The 22741-nt window shown below is 44.2% G+C and overlaps 1 long non-coding RNA gene across 1 annotated transcript in view; it reads left to right on the top strand.

Annotated features, from left to right (window-relative positions):
• Positions 1-22637, top strand: part of LOC125910055 (uncharacterized) — a 27937-nt gene extending 5300 nt beyond the window's left edge. The window contains exons 3-7 of the long non-coding RNA XR_007453835.1: positions 13764-13868; positions 14358-14492; positions 16170-16357; positions 21688-21747; positions 22559-22637. This is a non-coding gene — a long non-coding RNA (uncharacterized LOC125910055). The remainder of the gene's footprint in view (positions 1-13763; positions 13869-14357; positions 14493-16169; positions 16358-21687; positions 21748-22558) is intronic.
• The last annotated feature ends 104 nt before the right edge of the window (positions 22638-22741 follow it).

Genomic DNA, 22741 nt, shown 5'->3' with positions numbered 1-22741 from the left:
GACTGGTTGGCACAGATGTCCACAGCCTGCCAGCCACGACAAGCCCGGCGGTGTGTCCCCAGAGGGCCTCCTCGCGCCCCAGCGCTTCCCAGTGAGGCACATTCCCACAGCCGAGAAGGCAGCAAACCAAGCCTCTGCCTCTCTGAACCCTACCCTTCCTTCAAGGTCAGCTCAAGCCTGTCCGCCATGGTACACACTCCATTGCCACCCAGCCGCTTCTGGCTGGAGGGCCTCAGACGGGTCATTCCATGCCTCTGAGCCTCAGTGCCCTTTTGCGAATAAAATGGGAGTAAAAATGCCCACCTCCCAGGGCTCTGGCAAGAGTGGAGGGGTCCGTCCAGTGCTGCAAAGGCTGCAGGGCACATGGTAAGTGCTCAGGAAATGCCAGGCACCTCCTCCCTTCGAGGGGCTTCCTTCCCTGAATTTCAGTTCCTATCGCCACCCGCCTCATTCATCTTACCATCTTGTCGCGCCCCGGCTTGGATCCATCATCTTGTTCCAGTCGCGTGTGAGTCCTCTCTTTCCCAGACCTTAGAGCCAAAACACAAGGCCAGCCTTTCTCTTACCTCCCCACAGAGCACTTAGCAGTTGCTGGTGCACTGGGCTCCTAAGTTCGTTGGTAACACATTCAACAAAGAACTGAACGTTGTATGAGAGTCTTTTTAAGGATTGGGTGCTGTATGATGTACATAATTATGTATTTCGTCCTGGCAACATGAAGCAGGTGCTGTTCTCCATTCTATAGGTAACCAAGTTACCTGTGGGTTCGGGTGGTCAAACAAAGTGCCCATGGTCACAAGGACAGGAAGTGGAAAAAATCAGGATGTGAATCCACATCTGTCCAACTCTAAAGCTCGTGCTTTTAACCATTATCTTAATTCCCATTACTTACTCACGATCTAGTCTGTTGGCCCAGAACGTCCCACAAAAAAACCCGCAAAGAAATAACGGGGGAAAAAAAAGGAAAAATAGACAAGGAAGGACCAAAACAAATTCTGGGGGGAGTCCCAGATTTGCCTGACATCTTCCTCTCTGATCCAGGATGGACCCAACTGTCATTCGAACGACAGCCCCCAACCCACTCGTGCTACACCCACACACAGAAAACAATGTATTGTATTCAAAAACAAGGAAAAAAAATTCCTTCTTCTTTGAATTTTCTCCTTAAGTGATTTTTCCCTTTAACACCACAGCCTAAAAGAACCACGGGATAGAAGAGACCCCTACAATTTCTACAAGAAAAAATAATGTTGCTTTTTAGTGATCAGCTCTATGGCAGGAACTACCAAGAAAGTGCTGGCTTTTGAGTGTTAATTCCACCTGTCTGTTACACCTCAAATTAAAACCATTTGCATATTGGCTAGAGGGCTTTGAAATTCAGAAATTCGTGTGCTATAACTTGAAAGCCAAAATAAATCAATCAGAGCCAGCTGAGACATGTTCCCAGGAGATATAACTGAAATGTACAAGAATTCATCCACCCCAGCAGTTTGGGGTGTTTTCCCTGAAGGGGGACTGTCACCACTGTCCGGGTCTCAGCCAAACGGGCCTCCCCTTCTCAAGACTGCTGGGCGGGGACCCTGGCCTGGCTTTGTCAGTCACTCTATGCCCAGGCCCCACGTATGGGGCCAGCCCAGGGTGATTTGGACCTTCCTCCGTGCTTGTAGTCTCAAGGAAGACAGCAGATTGTCAGAGAAGGTAGCCTTAGGACCAACGTCTTAATCAGAAAAGGAGTGATTCCAAGGACAGACAAGAAGAAAGGAACTCCTGTTTGGGGCCAAGACCTTTGACATTTGTGAGCACCTTTCACTGAACCAACCAGCAGCTCAGAGATCAGTCATATAACCCCCATTTTACAGATGAAGAAACTGAGGCTTGAAGAGGGAAAGTGACTTGACCAGTGTCATAATGTTAGTAAATGGAGTCAGGATTTGAACCCAGGCCTGCTGGCCCCAGAGCTTGCCTCATTGCACTTGGTCACTTACCCCACAGGGGCCAGTGTGCACAGCCCGCAGACATGGGCGGGAGTATCATTCGCACATGCCACAGCCAGACGGCTCAACTGTTTCATCTTGGGTCTCAAGTCAGATGGACTGATAACAGGGGCAGAGGGTCAGGTGTGGTGGCCTCAGGGATCATCGTCTGACTGGTTCCTTGTCCTCCCGATCGTGCCTGGTGTCTGGCAGCAGAGACAGGGGTTGGGTGCATGCCAAGGCCACAGTCCAGGACAAAGGGCACCCTCATAAAGGCCCCTGAAGCCTCCCAGCCCCTAATCTCCCTGCTAGCTGCAGGGCCCTGGGCTTTACAGGTCAGCCTCAAGCCTTGTGATCTCTCTCCAGGCTTCTGCCCTGTTGAGGGCTCAGCCCCAGTCTGACTTGGAGACACACACAGAGGAATGCAGGTGCCGCAGCCGTGGGCCGCCCAGCTTCACACACGCACATGCAGCATTCTCCACTGGCTAAAAATCCATTCCTGGCTGCACAGGGATCTGAGTCAAATGGTAATAGCAACCAGGCTGTCTGTGGGCATGTGCCTCAGTTTTCTTTTTTTCTTTTTTTTTTTTTTTTAATATTTACTATATCTTTTATTTTATTTTATTTTTTAATTTTTTTTAATGTTTATTTATTTTTGAGACAGGGAGAGACAGCATGAACGGGGGAGGGTCAGAGAGAGGGAGACACAGAATCTGAAGCAGGCTCCAGGCTCCAAGCTGTCAGCACAGAGCCCGACACGGGGCTCGAACTCACGGACCGTGAGATCATGACCCGAGCCGAAGTCGGATGCCCAACCGAGTGAGCCACCCAGGTACCCCGTGCCTCAGTTTTCATAACAGAAGAGAGCAAAGAGAACAGAGTTAGCAAGCACTGAGTGTCTCCTCTTTGCCAGTCACCATGCACATTACGTGCCTTCTTTTAACCTCACGAGAATTCAACAAGGGAACAGATACACTAATAGCCTCATTATACAAAGGCCACAGACTATAGAGCAGCTAGGGGCATAAGCTCTGGAGAAAAGACTGCTGAGGTCCAAACTTTGGCTCTTCTTCTCCCTGCTGTTTGCCTTTGGGCAAGTTCCTTCACCTCTCTGTGCCTCAGTGTCCATTCTCATCAGTTCTTCCCTGGCCTCCAGACTTGAAATGCAACATCGGCCCTTCCCCTATCTCCAGCCTGCTGACCCACTCTGCAGATTTTGGATTTGCCAGCCTCCTTAATCAAATGAGCCAATTCCTTAAAATAACCCCCGAGGCCCCACCTCCCTCTGGAATGTATGACCCCCTTTGCTTCTTCTCAAGCCAAGGATTGTCCACACTGGGGGCATCTACCAGGCCCAAGAGAAGGCCACTCCTCAGGAGAGCTGGCCCAGCCCTGGCAGGTGGGGTCAGTTATTGCTGTCATGGTTATATTTACCTAGGTTGTCACGAAGGCCTTTACCTCCCTTGCTTCCAGCCCAACACCAGGGTAGTACCTGGTGGGGGCATCGCGGCTGGGGGTGGAGGGACTTCTCACACTGAAAGCCCATGGGCTGTTTCTGGAGTCTGGTTTATCAGTCCTTTACCCTTCTCAGCAAAACTTCCTGAGCCACAGAGACACTAGGTCATTTTCCCAAGGCTACACTGCTAGTGGATTTCAACCCAGATTTGCCTCCAGGGTCCACCACCTACTTCTACTTGCTGTGGCATTAAATTAGGTAATAACCCAATCACACATGTGAAGTGAGTAATAGCACCATATCTGGGGGCGCCTGGGTGGCTCAGGCGGTTAAACGACGGACTCTTGATTTCCGCTCGGGTCATGAGCTCACAGTTTGTGAGCGTGATCTCATGCTGACAACAAGGAGCCTGCTTGGGATTCTCTCTCTCTCCCCCCTCCCCCATGTCTCTCTCTCTTTCTCTCTCTCTCTCAATAAACAAACAAACAAACATTTCAAAAAAAATAACCACAATGTCTGGTGCATTTTAGGTGTTCCATAGTCATTAGCTTTTCTTACAGACATGATTGTCATCCAATCTTTACAAAGGATTGACACTTAAGACAGTTCCACCATTTTCTCAAAGTTACTCACACCGAGTGAAGGTCAGAGCCAAGATGACTGTGCAATGCTGATAGGAAAATAAAACCCACCGAATGAAAGGATCACTACTTTATCAGCATTACCTCGGTGGTCTAGACGCCCGCACATTTGCCATACAAAATGTGAGAGAAGTTAAGGTTGCAAAGTTAAGACACTTCAAAGGCAAAGAGTTGACATTTCAAAAGCACAAGAGCATTTCTTGCAAATTTGTAATTCTCATAAAAAGTGATGAATGTCCATGCTATTTGGCCTTCCACCCCTCCTAGACTGGCTGGTCAAAGTCAAGGTCATGGCTTGTGGCTTTACGGCCCTGCTCTGAAATCGACTGGCCACTAATACCCTGTCATCCAGTCCTCCACCTCCGGAGGATGGCTCCTGGGTCCAGTCCAGGTGTGAGCTTGCCATCCTTAAAGATTTCCCAGGAAAGACACCTCTGAGTCTCCCCTGTCATCATTTCCTTCCTGTAGCTAATGACCATTGTCATCAATGCTTCATATATCCATGTTCAAGGATTTTGGTTAAAACATCATGGTGGTGGAAATTGGGTAACAAACGTTCACCAACTGTTCACCAACAAACAACGAACAACAGAGGAACCAGACAACTACGGCTTACATACCCACAACGGGAAACTCCAGGCAGTGGCAGACAGGGATGAATGCATCTGCTATGTGTACATGGAAAGAGGGTCAAGACATATTGTGAAGTGAAAGAATCTCGAAAACGACGCTTGTAAACACCATTCTGTGTATTAACGGATAATAAGGGATGCTGATGCTTTCTCTGCATTTACTTAACATGAATGTGAGATAGAAAAAGCTCTGAATTAGCCAAACTGACAATAATTACCACCAGAATGGGGAAAAGTGACACAAAAATAGGGGATTGCAGCTTTTTCTGAGCCGTCTTAATTTTTCCACAAGAATAATGTATCCGTGCGCTGCTTATGCAATTATAGAAAACTTAAAGTCGCTTTGATTATTTACATTAGAGAAACGGTAACATATGGTGTTAAAGGATGCAGCGTAGGTTCAGATCTTGGCTTCCACGTTGACTTGGCCACTCAATAGCTGTGTGACCTAAAATAAGTTTACTTAACCTCTCTGCGTCTCTTCAGCCTTTTCTATAAAACAAAGCTGATGCTAGCACTTAGCTCAGAAGGTGTAGGGAGGAATTAAATGAGGTAATGGAGTAAGCACTCAACTCTGTGCCTAGAGCATTAAGTGATAAGTAATATTGGCAACTCGTCTGGTTCCTGAAGACCTATGAGGAGCTGTGACTTCTGCCCTGGAACTGGCAGAGATCTACTGGCGATTACTAAATGTCTCATCACAACTGCAGGATTTCTATCAGGGAAATATCCAGAGCTCATGCCTCACCCCCAGCGTGCACACACACACACACACACACACACACACACACCAGGGGAGAAGAAACGGCAGGACAAGTGACAGCCAACAGGGAAGCTGGATGGAGAACAGGCATGAGAGCTCTTGTCTGTTGAGGTCAGAGGATGTTTACGGAAGCAGGTCCCCAAAACCCAGGACTCATCTGACATCCTTTCCCCAACATGGCTGATCCCCTTAGCTCTGAGGGCAAGAGTTCACCCCCAGGGAAATCAGATCCCTAGAAGAAGGCATTTGGAAATAGAAAGGAGCAAATATAAGAACTGAAAGAGAGCATTTCTTCCTTCCTGTAAGACCACCACTCCGTTGACTGTGCTGAACGCTGGCTGAGCAGGGAAGGTGGACAATAATGAGGGGGTGGCTGGGAAGGTCCAATTAGGAGAGTGGTGGGGCAGGGGGCTTTCTACAGAGAGTAAGGCTAGACCAGGCTGTGTCTATCCCAGCCCAGCACAGACCCAGAACCACAGCATGGCTGTTAAGGATGTAGGAGTCCGGGGAAGCAGGGCTGCTGTTCGGCACAACATATCCATCTGAATTCCAGTGACTGGCTTCGGGGCCAAATAACTCTGTAATCTTACCCTTCAAGCGAGGGAGGGACTAATACTTTCCTTGGCACTTAGCCAGAGTCTACAAGCACACGTCCCGAGCGTTGCCTTTACAGAGCCGAATGCTATGTATCCTGATTAAATATTGGTAATAGCTCTACCTGCCTTATCTTGATCTGGTGGAAACCTGGTCCCCGGGGAGCTGTGCATTCAGGCTGGGATTTACCTGCTGTGCTACATGCCAAGGAGATTTCCTTGAGTCATCTCTGCAAAGAAACTGCTCTAAAATATGTAAAATCCAAATCTGTGTTTTAAATACTTACTTTAGCAAAATCGTTTGTCTGACTGTTAAAGCCTAAATAAAAGTCTCCTTCAGCCATCTGGGTTTGGGAGGTGAATAGCAGGAATGTCACCTGTGTGACTTAATAAATCACTCATTAACTTTCTCCTGGCAGGTTCCGTGGGGGGTGGTGTGAAAGGCCCGGGCGCAGATCCCTGTTGCCTGTGCTTGAGGCTGCTGACCATCCAGGCCCTCCCCATCCAGGGCCAGGGCCTGCGAGGTCTGAGGGAGTCCAAGAATGCCAGACCTAAAAGAAAGGACTAGCCTGAAGTGAAATCTTCAGGGGGCGGATGTTACCCTCAGTCCAAGCTTGCCCAGTCGCTCGGGGCCCTCAGGCTATTCTGTGCCATCCAGGACCTGGACCTCTATGCTGTGTCTTCCCTAGGAACATGCCAGCCCCCTGCTTGGGACCCCTGATTTCCCCACTACACACCCTGCTAAAGGGGCAAGACTAGATTATGATTATCTCCCAGGAGATGAGGAAGGGGTGATCCCACGCCCTAGGTCTCTTTGTTGGCAGAGGTCATCAGGGTGTCCCTCGCGAGGAGGGTTTCTGATGGCAGAAAGGAGGGTGGGCACTTGTGACTCCCCCAGGCAGGTCCCCTGCTCTGCAGGTGTGAGTCAGAGGTTTCTCTCTCCCCCTCCCGCCTCCACCCCACAGCCCCTGGCAGACAAGTGAATCTAATCAGAAGCACAAATGCTCAAGACCGAGTTTTCAGTTTGCGCCACATCCTAAGACCCTTGTGGTAAGAGCTCTGACTCGCTGCCATCTCACACTCCCTTCCACCGCTCCCCAGGCAGGAGATCACGAGTTCCAGAGCTCTGTGACAGAGAAGAGCCACACACCTCTAGAACGCTGGATATGGTCTTCTATTCAGGGGAGAATGTTTTGGTGTCGGATCCCATAGGCCACAGAGACGGATCTCTGAGACGTCAGGTTTTCTCTCTCGTTCTTCCCCGGTGCCACCTGTCACTCAAGACACCAGGCCCTAGGACAAGTGCTTTGTGTATTATAGTAGCTCATCTAATCTTCAAGGTAATCCTTTGAGAACCCATTTTATAGATGGAGAAACTAGGGCAGAGAGGCAGCAACCAACGTGCCCTTGGTCACATGGCGACTAAGTGACAGAATCAGGATTTGAAACTAGATCCATCCGACCTCATAGACCAGCTCTCAGCCAGTCAGAGACTCTAGGGCAAGACCGCTGAGGTTACCGTAGTATGAAATGAGTTACTACCCATGAGGTACTTAGAGCAGAGCCTAGAACATTGTAACACTGTGCAGGGTTTATTAGTTCATAACAAGCCTTGTGGGACCACAGGAGAAGATGATGCCGAGCATCTGCGTGGCCAGGATGCAGCCCACAAATGGAGGAGTGGCCTGGGACCAGGCTGAAGAGCCTCTCAGATCTCTGCCCCTTTCGAACTCCTGACTGTCCCCCTAACCCCATGTGCTGAGGAGGAAGTGGGAGCCACCGGCACAGTTCTCGGCTCTGCCTGTACTTGACGGTCCCTGGGGCTGGAAAGGGCAAGAGTGATCTCCTGCGAGGGCTCCCAGGAAGGCTGCACTCAGCCCCCTAAGCCTGGACGTTAATACAGCTGGAGTTCGTTTGCATTGGGATCGCACGGGCACCGCATCATCCAGGAGATAAGTCTGCATTATGCAAATTACTTGTGCCAGGATTCTCCAGAAATAACCAAGCCACAGGGGAATTGCCTAACCGCTTAACCCTTTCCATCCAGCTCCAGACTGAAAACAGACACTGTTGACCAATGCGAAGTTTCCCAGGACTTGATAACTTGATGAGCAGACAGTGACCACTCAGGATGGGTGTGACGGGCACGGGACTCACCCAGTGGGTTTGCGGGTTTGCCCTTACAGCTGGTTTGAAGCCCGAACTCTGCCTTCCCATACCTCTTGAAGGGGAATGTGTTTCCTCCAGGGGATCCTTGGGGCTCACTGAGGGTGGGAGATTCCTCCAACGGGCCCCAGGAGCTCAGAGTCATTTACTCTGACTGACAAGGCGGTGGGGGTTCTCAGAAAGGTGGTATTTGAACTTGACATTGGGGGTGAGTCAACCAGAGAGAAAGAGCATGTCAGGGACACAGAAGCAGAAAAGTCTTCGGTTTATATTGAGGACAGCAAGTGGTTTAAGCGGACTAGGTAACAAACAAAGGCAAAGTGCATTTTGTGTTACAGAAATCAGTGTAACAAAGCTAGGGATATTTACTAAAATCACCAAGTTCATATCTATGAGCTATAAAATTTACCACTTGAACAAAAGACAAACAAACAAACAATTGCCCAAACTCACTAGACAGATTTCCTACCGGCAGGCATGTGGGCATTGGAGGTTCCAAAGCAAAAGGTAAGGTCGGCACAAATACAAACTCATAACTGGCATTTGCATAGCTGAGCTCCCGGGTCCAGCTGGAGCAGACAAGCCCCAGGAAGGCCAACAGCTTGGCCACCTGGGGCTTAGACTGCCAAGTGAGAAGCAAGCAAAGGGTCCCTCAGAAAGGCCAGTTTCCCCTTGTGAGTGGCAATCTGAGACATCAGCTTTTCTTATGGCCTCCATAAGAAGGAGTCATGGGATCTCAGGGCGGGTGGCCAACCAGAGAGCACCTGATCCATCCTTCTATTTCTAGGCCCAACTATACTACCTCTAACAAAAAATGGAGACAGAGAGATGATGCTCATCAAATGTGTCTTGTGACAGTACTGTTCCCAGCCCAGCCTGTCCTTTGATGCTCAGAGATCTTACTGATTCCATTCACCCTATGGTGACGATATTTACTGCCTTTATTTTATTTTTATTTTTTTTAATGTTTATTTTTGAGAGAGAGACAGAGACAGACAGAGCCTGAGTGGGGGAGGGGCAGAAAGAGGGAGGCACAGAATCCAAAGCAGGCTCCAGGCTCTGAGCTGTCAGCACAGAGCCTGACACAGGGCTGGAACTCATGAACCTCGATATCACCATCTGAGCCGAAGTTGGACGCTTAACCGACTGAGCCACCCAGGCGCCCCTCACTGCCTTTATAACCAAAAGCTGTTTCTTTAGCGTCAGCCTGGAACCCTGGAGAGGAACTGTGAGCATCCATGGCTTTAGATGATAGAAAATGGACCACCTTCTCACATATGCTTCCTACATTTGCCCTCACTTATCAGTTGACAGAACAGGACTCACTAAGCACTGTGCTCTTAGAAAAGTCACTTAATCCCTGTGGACTCAGTTTCATCTCTGTAAAATGCAGATAACAGCATTATATTCTCGTAAGATTGCTGTGGAGATCAAAGGAGAACATAGAAGCTAAATCTGTTCATAAATAATGCAGTATAAATATAAAATATCACAGTATTATTTCTACTTACAAAAGAACAATACCAATGAGCAAACAGTAAGCACAATGAGGCTGAAGTGGCTATATTAATATCAAATAAAGTAGACTTCAAAACAAACGGTATGACCAGAGACAAAGAGGGATATTTCATAATGATAAAAGAATCTATTTATACAGAAGCCATGACAACGTAAATGTGTATCTACCTAACAAGAGAAATTCAAAATACATGAATCAAAAGTCAACAGGACTAAATAGAGAAATAAATAAACTCACAATCATAGAGATTTTAGCACCCGTCTTTCAGCAACTGATAGAATAAGTAGACCAAAATAATCAGTAAATATGTAGGAGACTTAACACTATCAACCATCTTAATTGAATTAACGTGTATAGAATACCACATCCAACAATTACAGAATTTGATGTTTTTTTCAAGAGATCATGGTATATTCACCAAGAAGGACCAAATGTTGGTCCATAAACACAAGCCTCAATACATTTTAAGATCGCAATCTTACAGACTGTATCCCCTCGCAACAGGGGCGCCTGGGTGGTTCAGTCAGTTAGGCATCTGACTCTTGATCTCGGCTCAGGTCATGATCTCACGGTTCATGGGACTGGGCCCCATGTCAGGCTCTGCACTGACAATGCCAGGCCCACTCAGGATTTTCTCTTTCCCTCTCTCTCTGCCCCTCCCTTGCTCATGCTCTCTCTGTCTCTCTCAAAATAAATAAATAGACATTAAAGAAAAAAGAATATGTTCTCCCACAATAGAATTAAATTGCAAACCAGGAATGTTATGATTTCTAGAGAATTCCAAAGCATTTGGAAATTAAAACATACCCACATACCCATGAGCCACAGAAGAAATCACAAGGAAAATTAAAAATATCCCTAAATTAATTATAATTAAAATACTACACATAAAAATTTGCAGAGCACAGCTAAGGTAATGTTAAGGGAAATTTATAGCTCTAAATGCATATTTTAAAAGGTATTAAAAGAAAATTCAGTGACCTCAGATATATCTTTAAACTATAGGTCAAATGTAATTCTCAACCAGGAGTGATTTTATTCCCTAGAGGATACTTGGAAATGTATAGAGACATTTTTGGTGTCACGACTGGGTGAGGGAGAGCTATTAGCATCTAATGGATAGAGGGCAGGTTTGGCCCTAACCATCCTGCAACGAATCAAACAGCCTCCCCCAACAAAGAATTATCCAGTCAAAAATGTCCATAGTGCCAGGGTTGAGAAACCTGAATTAAATATGGCCTGGAAAACAGCCCCACAAAAAAAGCTATAGGCCCAGATAATTTCATTGGTAAATTGTATCAAACATTTCAGGAAACGATGAATACCAATCTTACACAAACTACTGTAGAATACGGAAAACAAACAAACAGTTCCCCATTCATGTTATGAGGCTAGCATAACCTGTTGTTAAAACCTGATAAAGACAGGACATATATACAGGTGAAATTTTTTACCAAAGAAGTTACATTATGGCCTAGTGAGATTTATTCCAAGAATACAAGATTAGTTTAAATTCCAAAGAAACCTATTGATATAATTCACCATATTGACAGAAAGAGAAGAAAAACTGCATGATTATCTCAATGGATCAGAAAAAGTCATATGACAAATTCAGCATCATTGGGACTTTTTTTAACTCAGCAAATTAGAAATAAAAAGGTATTTCCTCAATCTCATAAAGGGCATCCATTATAAACCTACAATTAATATTATACATAATGGTAAATATTGGTTTCTCTCTAAGATCGGGAATAAGGCAAGTATGTTGCCTCTCTCCACTTCTGTTCAACATTTACTAGAGGTCCTAACCCATGTGATAAAACAAGAAACGAAAATAAGCCAAACAGACTGGAGAGAAAGAACTCTGTTCCCACATGAATGTCTATGTATAAAATCCTAAGAAGCCTATGAAAAATAGCGACTATAATCAATAAATAAGTTTAGCAAGATTGTGGGGTACAAGGTCAATCCACAAATGTTAATTATATTTGTATATACTAGCAGCAATTAGAGAATGAAATCTTTAAATATAATTTCTTTTATGATAACATAAAAAATGAAATACTTAGGAATAAATTTTGAAAACATGTATAGGATTTGTACATTAAAAACTACAAAACCTTGGTAAGAAAAATTTTTAAAGAACTAGATATATGGAGAGATACACCATGTGCATGTATTGGAATATGCAATGTTTTAATATGTGAATTACTGAAAATTGATCTACAAATTTAATAAGATCCAATCATAATCTCACCAGGCTTTTTTTGGGGGGGGGGAGGAGTAGGAATTGACAAGCTGATTCTAAAATTTACATGGAAATGAAAAGGACCTACAATATTCAAAGCAATCTTGAGAAAAAGGAGAACAAAATTGGAGAACTTGCATATTTGATTTAAGTTTCACTACAAAGCTATAATAATTAAGACAGTATATACTAGCATAAGAATAGATAAATGTATCAATAGATCAGAAAAGAAAGTCCAGAAATAGAATTAGACTTACGTACTTATCTAATTTCAGCAAAAAACATCAGAAAAATCTGATGGAGAAGGGCAAGGCTTTTCAACAAAGACTATTTCATACCCCACCAAAAAAATGGATATTAGGTTTCAACATAAAACATAAAACTACCAAGCTTCTAGAAAAAAAATAGGATAATATTTTCACAACTTGGTGGGGAGGGTAGGCAACAAAAATTTCTTAGGTAAGACACAGAAATAAATACCCATAAAAGAAGCTACTACCTCAAATTAAGATCTTATTCACACCAAAAGATACTATGGGAAAAATGAATGTGCAAGCTGCAGCCTAGGAGAAATAGTCACAAAATATATACGGGGCAAAGGAATTATATTCAGAATACATAAAGATCCTATAACTCAATAAAAAAGAAGACAAATTGCCTTATTAAAAAATGGGCAAAATATCTGAACAGACATTTCACAAAGGAAGATAAATGAACAATAAATATGTGTAGGACAGTATCCAACATCATTAGTCATCAAAGAAATGCAAACTGAGATACACCAAACATTGGCAAGGATGTGGAGTAAAATGGCACAACCACTTTGGAAAAAGATCTGGCAGCTTTTTTATGAAACTAAATATATACCTACTATATGATACAGTAATTCACTCTTGGGTATTTACCTGAGATAAATAAAAACCTATGTGTACCCACACAGACATAGGCAAAGTAAACCAACTCATACAGGAGTGTTTTTAGCAACCGCATTCGGAATAGCCCAAAACTGGCAACAGCCCGGTGTCAATCAATAGGAAAATGGGTAAACCGACTGTGATGTGTTCTTGCCATGGAGTAGTACTCAGCAGTTCAAAGAAACTATACGTTCAACAATGGGGGTAAGTATGAACAGCATTATACTGAGTGACAGGAGAGTTACACGAGGGAGTGTATACTGTACGATCCGATTCATGTTAATTCTCCAACAGGCAACACTGATCTATGGTGAAAAATAATTGGTGGTTGCCTCCATGGAGTTGGCAGTGGAGACTGCCTAGGTAAGGGCATGAGGGGATTTGGGAGCGATGGTAACGTTTTGGATCTTGATAGAGATTCGAGTTATACAGGTGTACTCATTGAATTCTTACATTTCGTTTTACGTAAATTTGCCCTCCCAATAAAAAATAAGAGCCCTAATCTCAGTTGGTTTTTTTTTCTCATCTCATTTTTAACATACGCGTCCTAAAGTACTTAGAGGTGAGTGCACCGATGTCCACGACTTAGTTTGAGATACATCTAAATACAAAATCGATTAATGGAGAAAAAGATGCATTAGATCAGTTTATAATAAACTAGAGAGAAATGCTCCTTGTAGCTCTGGGGGGGGGGTGAGCATATGGGCGTTCACTGTACGTTTTTTTAAAATGTTGGTGCCTGTTTGAAAATACTCATGATGAAATGCAGGGAAAAAAAGTAACGGTGATGGGAAATATCAGAACTCTTCCTGGTAGCCTCAGGGCAAAGGTATGTGCGCTTCTCCTGTTTCTTTCCAGCCCACCGGCCCACCTGTTGCCATGAATGGGTTCTTCTAAACGCAGGCGTCTGATAAACCCACATCATTACGTTGAACTTGCCCAAAAGAATATACAGTGTTTTCAGTAAGTCTGTGCGTACCTTCTAATTTTAATAGTGGTTGCCAGTATGATAAGGTTTATGATAAGTACATTATTTAAGTATATGAAAGGTACCCTTATTTCAGATGTAAAGCTAGTGACACACAACTGCTATATACAGCAGTTTGTGTAATAAATAAAACTCTAACTATATTTATATAATAAGCAAGCTATAAAAAATATAATTATTTTGCAGCCAGGTGATTCTGTTTTACTATCAGCTATAAGAAAGGTAGTTTGCCTTTAAATTTTTTTTCGGAAGTGTTTCTACCATACCTGTGAGCTGGTTTTAAAGTTTCAGTACAAGATGCCGGAAGATCTTCTTTACCTTCTACTCAGGAGGAACTAACATTCATGGAAGGTTTATGATAGCTACGTCAGATGTTCCCACGGGCACTTTAATTCTACTCTGATATATATCATACCCATTCAAACCTAGTTTCGTCTGCTCTAAGCTGTTCTCCTTTTCACCAGGTACCTCTGCGGCAGATGGGGTAACAATGGCTTTTGATGTGAGAAAGAGTCTGTTATTCCATTTCAAAGGTGCAGGTAAACAGATCTTGTACAGGGCACACAGCAGCAAACGCCTAGCGTCTGAACTCGCCCCAGGTGAGTCGGTGCTGAGTCACTGCAATGACTCAGCTCAAAAGCCTTCTTGTCTTCAAGTTCATAGACCAGAGTCACTGTTCCCCAGGGGAGGGGGGGGGGTCAATAGGGCCGAATGCCACAACTCCAAAAAAATATTTATCCTGACTTACTTCCTGAGGCAGAAAGACAGAAATTCAGGTCTGCAAAGGCATTTAGGCGTTCTCGATGCATCTTTACCCCAAAGCCCTTGCACTCTTTATTGGCTTGTGCAGAAAGGATTATGCTTTTTCTGTTTAGTAAGATGGTGTGTAGATTTCTGTTTAAAACGGAGAAAGTAGATCTGTAAGTCTAAGAGATTTGGAAAAACAAAAGAGGATCCCCTTCAGAATAAAGAGAAATACCTGTTTCAAATTATCTCATAAAAACTTCATACCGACTACATCTTTCCTTCCTCTGAAGGGCATTTTTTTTAATTTAGTTTATTTTTGAGAGAGACAGAGACAGAGCAAGGGAGAGGCAGAGAGAGTGGGAGACACAGAATCTGAAGCAGGTTCCAGGCCCTGAGCTGTCAGCACAGAGCCCTACTCAGGCTTCCCAAGTCACCAGCTATCAGATCATGACCTGAGCCGAAGTAGGACACTTAACCGACTGAGCCACCCAGGCGCCCCAGAAAGGCATTTTTAAATCAAATCTACAGAACAGGGTAGTCTCATGAATAATTTGCCAGAACTGAATTCTGTGTTGAAATTTACCAAGGTGTTTAACCCATTTAATTTCAGCCCCTTAGATATTCTGATTTATGTTAACGATGTCAGGAAACAAAAAAGAAAGGCAAGGAATTCTAGATTTAGGAAATGTGTCAGCACCTTGGCTGAACATGGTAGCTGCTCACTATGATATTGTGATTTTTAAGAAATAGAAATTTGGTCTTCATCTTGTTCCTAGCACACTGCTCCTAAAACCCTTGGAATTTCCTAAGTGACCAGGGGGATAAAGACGTTTTGTTAATGAAGCAGTTTAGGATAGCCCCTGGGTAACCTGAGGAGGGGCTGGTTGCCAGAGAAACCAACCTGCCAACTGAGGCTAGATAGTCCTGAGAGGGAAGAGGGGCCAGAGGTTGATTGAACTGATCGCCAGGACGGATGATTTAAGTCAATCAGTGACCGTGTAATGAGCCTCCATAAAAACCCAAAAGGGTGGGGTCCAGAGAGTTCCTGGGTTGGTGAACACTTGGAGATTTGGAGAGAAGCGTGCGGTGCGTGGGAGAGAGCAGGGGAGCACAGCTCCCTTTCTCCCATCCTTTGCCCCGGGCACCGCCCCCCCACTGGCCCGGCCCTTAAGTAAAATACTTCTCTGACGTCTGTGAGCCACTCTAGCAAGTTAATGGAAACTGAGGAGGAGGTCATTGGAACCCCCAATCTATAATCAGTGGGGGTGCGGTCTCGTGGGACTGAGTCCGTCACCTGTGGGATCGGAGATATTTCCAGGTGATGGTGTCAGACATGGGTAACAGAACTGGACTCCCTAAAGCACCTGTTAAATGGGTGGCTAACATATCAAAAGGAATGCAAAAAAGGAGCATAATGAATACAGAGCTACCATCATCATGTCCCTGGATTTGGAAAGCACCCAAGCAGAAGTGTGCACGGAGCGCTTTGGAGCTACAATCTACTAATTCTCAAAATTCCTCACCCTCAGAAATGGGCAAATGATACTCCCCTCGACAGAGGAAAACAACCCAGGCACACAGGTGGCATGGCAGACTCGGAATCTTAACAGCAACTTTGAAAGTCACGACACCTGAGAAACCGCCTCTGGGGACACACCCGTTGGCTACAGGTCCACTGAAGGACACACTTTCAGAGAGACCACAAAAGTACGAAAAGGTAAGACTTCTGGCTACAGTCTGTGTAATCCATTAAATATATTTTGTTTTGTAAATCTACATCCATTCAGTTTTCTATCTGTATTGTGTATATACCGCAGGTCCAAATGATATTACCTCACTTAGTAGCAAAACAGGAGGGTTTGGATATTGGCACATAGATAATTAGCACCGTGAGAGCATATAGGCCTTGGAGGGGGACACCACTAACCATCAAGATTCTAGATCTCAAGGTCAAACAGCCACCAGCCGGCTGACCTAAAATGGTGCCCTTCTCTCTGCACATCCATTCTGGATTCAGTGCTGACCAGGTGATTCTCCCAATATGTAGACCCCTGAGTGATTGCAGTGTGAGGTAGTCCACGTGGGAACATTCCAGCCAACCACACGTCTTCATCTGTATCTTCTTCTGCACCCATCTTTACACGCAGGGCAAACAGTAATACTTGCTGGATGAATTGAGGTGAACATGTGAACTTGGATAAGTTACTTAACCTCTTTAAGGGTTTCTTCTCCCTATAAACAGGAGTTAAAATGGTGCATTCCTTCGTTGCTTTTTGTGAGGATTAAATGAGATAGTGGCAACACCTTTACTAGTAAATGTGAGATACGTAAAGCACCTGGCTTTATACTTACCACTCATTTCACGACGTTAATAACCTTCCATTTGCTCCGCTAACCCTGAATGGCTTGTAATGAGGGCTATGCCTGACTTTTTAAATTCCCCAACAAGTAGCCCAGTACCCGGTACATACGTGTTATTTATTGCATGTGGCATATGAGGCAAGAGTCTCCAGTCTCATTTATCAGAAGTTAGTTACAACCTCTCTGGAGCCCTCCTGAGTCACTGTAGACACCAACAGCTTGTTTCACAGAAATAGATAGAATTTTAAGACCGTAACTAAAGACATTAGTCATGGCTCAGTTACACCCTATCATTGGGATAAGCAGATTTTTCAGCCCTGCATGGGTCGTTCTAGTGCCAAGGTTCTTCAGGCCACAGCCAGCTTCCCTCGGGTGGTCCCCATGGGGGGGGGGGGGGTTAGTGACAACTCCAGCAAGCAAGAATCTTTAATCCAAGCTCCAAAGTGGGGTGTGTATATCCTAGGTATCACAAGAGACAATCCATTGGGGTATAGAAAGAAACTACTCATTTATGAGAAAAAAAGAAATTAAATCTACTTGGATTGAATATGTGAACTAAGGGGACCAGATGTCCCTGTTTGCCTCAGACTAAAGATTTCCTAGAACACTTGATTTTCAGCGCTCAATCATGAGTGAATTGTTACCTCAGCATGGACTAAGGCTGGCGCCCAAACTGTGTGACACGTGGGTCTGAGAGTGTCCCCAGAGAGACGAGGACATCCTGTACGGGAGAAAGGTTGATGGCGGTGCCTTTGCTCAGTTCATTCACTTCCATCAAATTGCAACATAGTGAGTTTTACAGGATGATCATCTGTGTGAATAATCTTATGGACACAGCACCTCTCAGTGATGCAAGCTTTATAGTGGGATGGGACTCTTGCACCATGAAGAGAATCACTGATTATCTCCCGGCTAAAACTCCAAAGAACTGTCAGACTGAAACATGAATTATGGATATTTTTTACCTAAACTTGCTATTCTTTTTTGGTTGATAAGTTTACTGTGCAAAATATGTTACCTGCAGATTTTTTAATGTTTCATGTATTTTTGAGAGAGTGCAAGCAGGGGTGGGGCAGAGAGATGGGGGGACAGAGGATTCGCAGTGGGCTCTGGGCTGACAGTTGTGAGCCCGACTTGGCGCTTGAACTCATGAACCAGGAGATCGTGACCTGAGCCGAAGTCGGACGTTCAACCAACCAAGTCACCCAGGCGCCTCAGATATTTTTTAAGTAACGAACATAATTTACATTTAACCAGCCCATCAAAACAAAGATGACACTTTAATGATGTTTTTATAAACTCATGCAATGGGGAAAACATTTAGAAAGTGGAAGTTTAGTAGATCTTGAGGGATATATCCATCATCATGGGCTATTGTTGCTGACATTTATGATTTAGGTGTGTGTCACCTATGAAAACTGTCTTCATACCTTTTTTTTTTTTAAGTAGAAGCAGAATGTTTTAGCTTGTTTAAGAACTTTCCAGATAAAGATTTTGAGTGGTTTTAACTCAGTGTGTTGAAAATATAAAAAGGCAGCCCCCTCAGTGAGTTTATAAGACTAATTGATGTCAGCTAGGATGGTAATTTACTAGCCAGATTTACAAATAAAGCTTTGCAAAATTGATGGAAGCAGTTATGAAATGATTTTTTAATTTGTTTAGCACAGCCAATGATTTACTATTTTTATTTGGATCTCAATATCTTGGTATGGTATCTTTTTCAGCTATGACAGCCATTGAAACCAAGTACCTAAATAATAGAACTTAGACCCAGATCTCCAACTTGGAGTATCACAAAGTATTTTATTTTATTTTATTTTATTTTATTTTATTTTATTTTAAATTTATTAAGTTTATTTATTTATTTTGAGAGAGAGAGCACAAGGAGGGGAAGGGACAGAGAGAGAGAGAACGAATCCCAAGCAGGCTCCACACCACCAGCACAGAGCCTGACTCAGGTCTCGAACCCACAAACTGCAAGATCGTGACCTGAGCCGAAGTCGGACGCTTAACCGACTGAGCCACTCAGGTATCCCTGGAGAATCACAAAGATTTTAAAAATCAATTTAGATATATTCAATAATATTTCTCCTTCTAAACATTATTTATTATTATTTATTATTTATCAGTAACAAATAACTTTAATTATTAATAAAGTTAAAAGAATTTTATTATATTAATGACTGAAATCATGCTTTAAAATATTATGTTTTATATTTACTTCATCTTTTAAATTTCTCTTGTGACCGTTCTATAATGGATATTATGTTCATAGAGGAGTTCAGGGATACGATTTATAAATAACAAAATATACATGTATAGGGATGGACACTCACACTGAAAAAAGATCACTGCACTAGCAAACTACTTCAAAGCAGAAATCTGTAATAACTCTTGATGCCTGCCTAGCCCAGAGCTGCCACTGAATAACATATATTCAGTGAATGAATGGTCACGTTCGTCAATGTTGTCATGTCCTGTAGGACTGCCTTTTTTAAAGCTGAATAACCATTGTATGTATAGGTCACATTTTCTTTATCCATCAAGGACATTATGCTAATGTGGAAAAAGTCAGTCACAGCAGCACAAACACTGTACAAGTCCATGTCCACGAGTGTTTTGCCAAAATAGTTAAACACATAGAAGCAAAGAATGGGATGGTGGTTGCCAGGGGCTAGGCCGAGGGGGAAGAGGGAGTTGCTAATCAGCGGGTATTCCCTTTGAGCTATTCAAGATGAATAAGTTCCTAGAGATCTGACGTATAACATTGTGCCTAGAGATAACAATACTGTATGGTATACTTACAAGTATGTTGAGTGTTCTTGACAAAATTGATTAATTTTGTAAAATTTAATTTTACTGAGGGCTGATGGGGGGTGGGAGGGAGGGGAGGGTGGGTGATGGGTATTGATGAGGGCATCTTTTGGGATGAGAACTGGGTGTTGTATGGAAACCAATTTGACAATAAATTTCATATATTTGAAAAAATAATAAAATTTAAAAAATAAAAATTTTATTTTATTTATCTTGAGAGAGAGAGAGAGCAAGGGAAGGGCACAGAGCGAGGGAGAGGCAGAGAGAGAGAGAGCAAGGGAAGGGCACAGAGCGAGGGAGAGGCAGAGAGAGAGCATCCCAAGCAAGCTCTGGCTGCCAGCGCAGAGCCCAACGGGGCTTGAATTCAAGAACCGCGAGATCATGACCTGAACCAAAATGAAGAGTCAGGCACTTAACCGACTGAGCCACCCAGGCGCCCCTAAAAATTTTTAATTAAGAAAAAAATGTAAAGCCCTTCCGAAGAATCCATAGGTGTACCTGGAAGAACTACCGAATAAGAACACCAGCTTATGGAAGTTCCTACCCAAGCTTTAAGGGGGAAAAAAAAAAGCATCTGAGAAACGTCATGTGTCTGTGAGTCTCAGAAAGGAGGCTCCACTGTAATCAACTGTGTCATCCATATCCGCATTCCTTCAACAGAATCGATGGAAAATCTCCCAAATTCATGCAATTCAGCGAGGAATTACTGAGCACCTCACCTCTGACTCACAAAGTAGGTTACTACAAAATGAGTGATCTTTGATTTCTGATTTCAGGAAATTCGTGTTTAGAACACGTCTCCAAATTGCACTGAGAGATGATTGCAGACGAAGGATCAGAGAATTTGAGCCTCGTGGTGGCATTATTATTTCGTAGAGGCCCAGCTTCTTTGTCCCAGCAGGTACCCATCTCCTTTCTGCCTCATTTCACGCTGGAAATGGGCAGCTTCACGGATCAGAATCTGACAGGGCACCGACCTAGACCAGGGCGGCCATGTGTTCCACACCTCAGACCGAGGGCATCACGGAAGCTGGTGACAGAGGCAAAGTACATTTTTAAAAGATCTTCCCCTCCCACTGAGTGTTGGTAAAACTAGAGGGGGAAGAAATCCTTGAGGACGTGTCCTTTCGTGTCTTTATTCTGGATTATGATCTACACAGAGACTAAGAAGAAAGACAACAGGGGTGATCAAGTCAAGCACACGAAATAGCTGGAGATACTATTGTCCCCCAAAATCTGGACACAAGACATATGGCAGAATAAAGTGGACTATTAAAAAAAAACAAAAACGGTCACCCCAGGAGAGATGAACAGTGAAGGCAGTGATCTCAGAAGTTCTTAGTAACTCAGAAAATCACCTGGAAAAGGAGACCTTCCAAACCGTTACTCACTCTAAGGACTGGTGTTCCAGAGGACTGGCAGGCTTCTTGACCGTCCCTCTCCCTGTGATGTCTGGCCCTGAGAGCTGGCTTCCTGTGGGCCTAGCTTCTGACACATGGAGGTACCAGTGGTTGAACTTACCTCTGGACACCCAGCATCACGAGAATTGACTCATGTAGCATGAATAACACCCAGGAGGGGCAATAGGGTTAAACAGTTTCCTTCATCATCTCAGATCCCTGCTCTCCTGGAGACAAGGCTACGGGCCTCGCACGTTGTGCCCTCGGGAGCTGGGCAGCAGGCAGGTGGGGCCGGTTCCTTCTTCCCTTGCTGTAGATCAAGTTGCAAAGTCAACAAGACTAGTGTAAGCGGCTGCCTACACTCACACTGCCCGACACGGAACTGCAGGTGAAGGGGGATTAATCTGATAAGAAATAAAACGCTTCGGCACAGGAGTCTGAGCAAATCTTTATTAACATGTTTCCATTTTAGCAGGAAAACCCAGGAAGAAACTGAGGGAGGTTATTACAACCAAGACCTTTGGACCTCAAGGTAAGGAGACAAAAAGACACTGTTTAAATCTTAGCAAACACTTAAAGTACTTTATTTCCTTGGTAGTTTTTGCCAATTTAACTCCCCTCCAGAGATTGCTTCTACGTCCTCTCAAGCCCTCCAAGAGTAGGCTGAAAAATCTTGCATAGTGTTTTCTTAAAGGAAACCAGGGTGTTTGATCCAACAGGCCTGAAACCGCCCCCCCCCCCACCTCCTTTGCCTACTCGCCATCACTACCAACAAAGATGTCAATTCGGTACCTGAAATTTTACGCTTTTAAATCCAAAGAGTAAGTCTGAGTAAAAATAATTCAAGATAATTCGTATTGAGATTTTAGGCAGATGCTGAGACATTTGGGTCAAAATAAACCCAAAGCAGAAAAAAAAAATCCAATGAAAGACAACTTTCTGGAGTTTTTATTTTAAAAGGGCAAGAAAATGTGTCCAAGAAGCCATTGTTTCTGAGAAAAGTTTATTACCTCGTCATGGATTCCGCCAACTAAGCTGTCTGCCCAGTGCTGACCGTGGGGTTAGCCAGCAGATGACAGCCCCTGTCAGGAGATGAACGCCCCCGGCAACAGCTGTGCTCCAGCACCAGCCAGTTTGGAGGCCCCCCAGCCAGAAAATATCCGTTGAAATTAAACCCAGTGGTACTTCTGGCTGAGGTTCTAGAAGCCCCCAGGAAGGTGCCGGAGAAGGAGGCTGTGGTCCCACACAATGATGGCTCTTTATAAGACACAGAAGAGCCACGTGTGGCACTGAGCGAGGACCCCGCCCCCACGGGGCTTCAGTGAGTTTTTGTTCGCACACAGCGAGCACCACGGAGGGTCCGCACGTGGGAAGGCGCAATCAGAGGTATCAACCCTCCCGATTATAAGAGCTCGGCTTTCCTGGCAAGTATCCTCAAGGAGAGCGACAAAACCACCAATCGAAGCAATTATGGCTCTTAAGTTTATTCTCCTTCTTAACAACCAAGTAATCTGAAGCTCAGTGGT

This window comes from Panthera uncia, chromosome D1 (assembly GCF_023721935.1).
Source record: "Panthera uncia isolate 11264 chromosome D1, Puncia_PCG_1.0, whole genome shotgun sequence".
NCBI lineage: Eukaryota > Metazoa > Chordata > Mammalia > Carnivora > Felidae > Panthera > Panthera uncia.
This window is presented reverse-complemented; position numbering and strand designations above follow the sequence as displayed.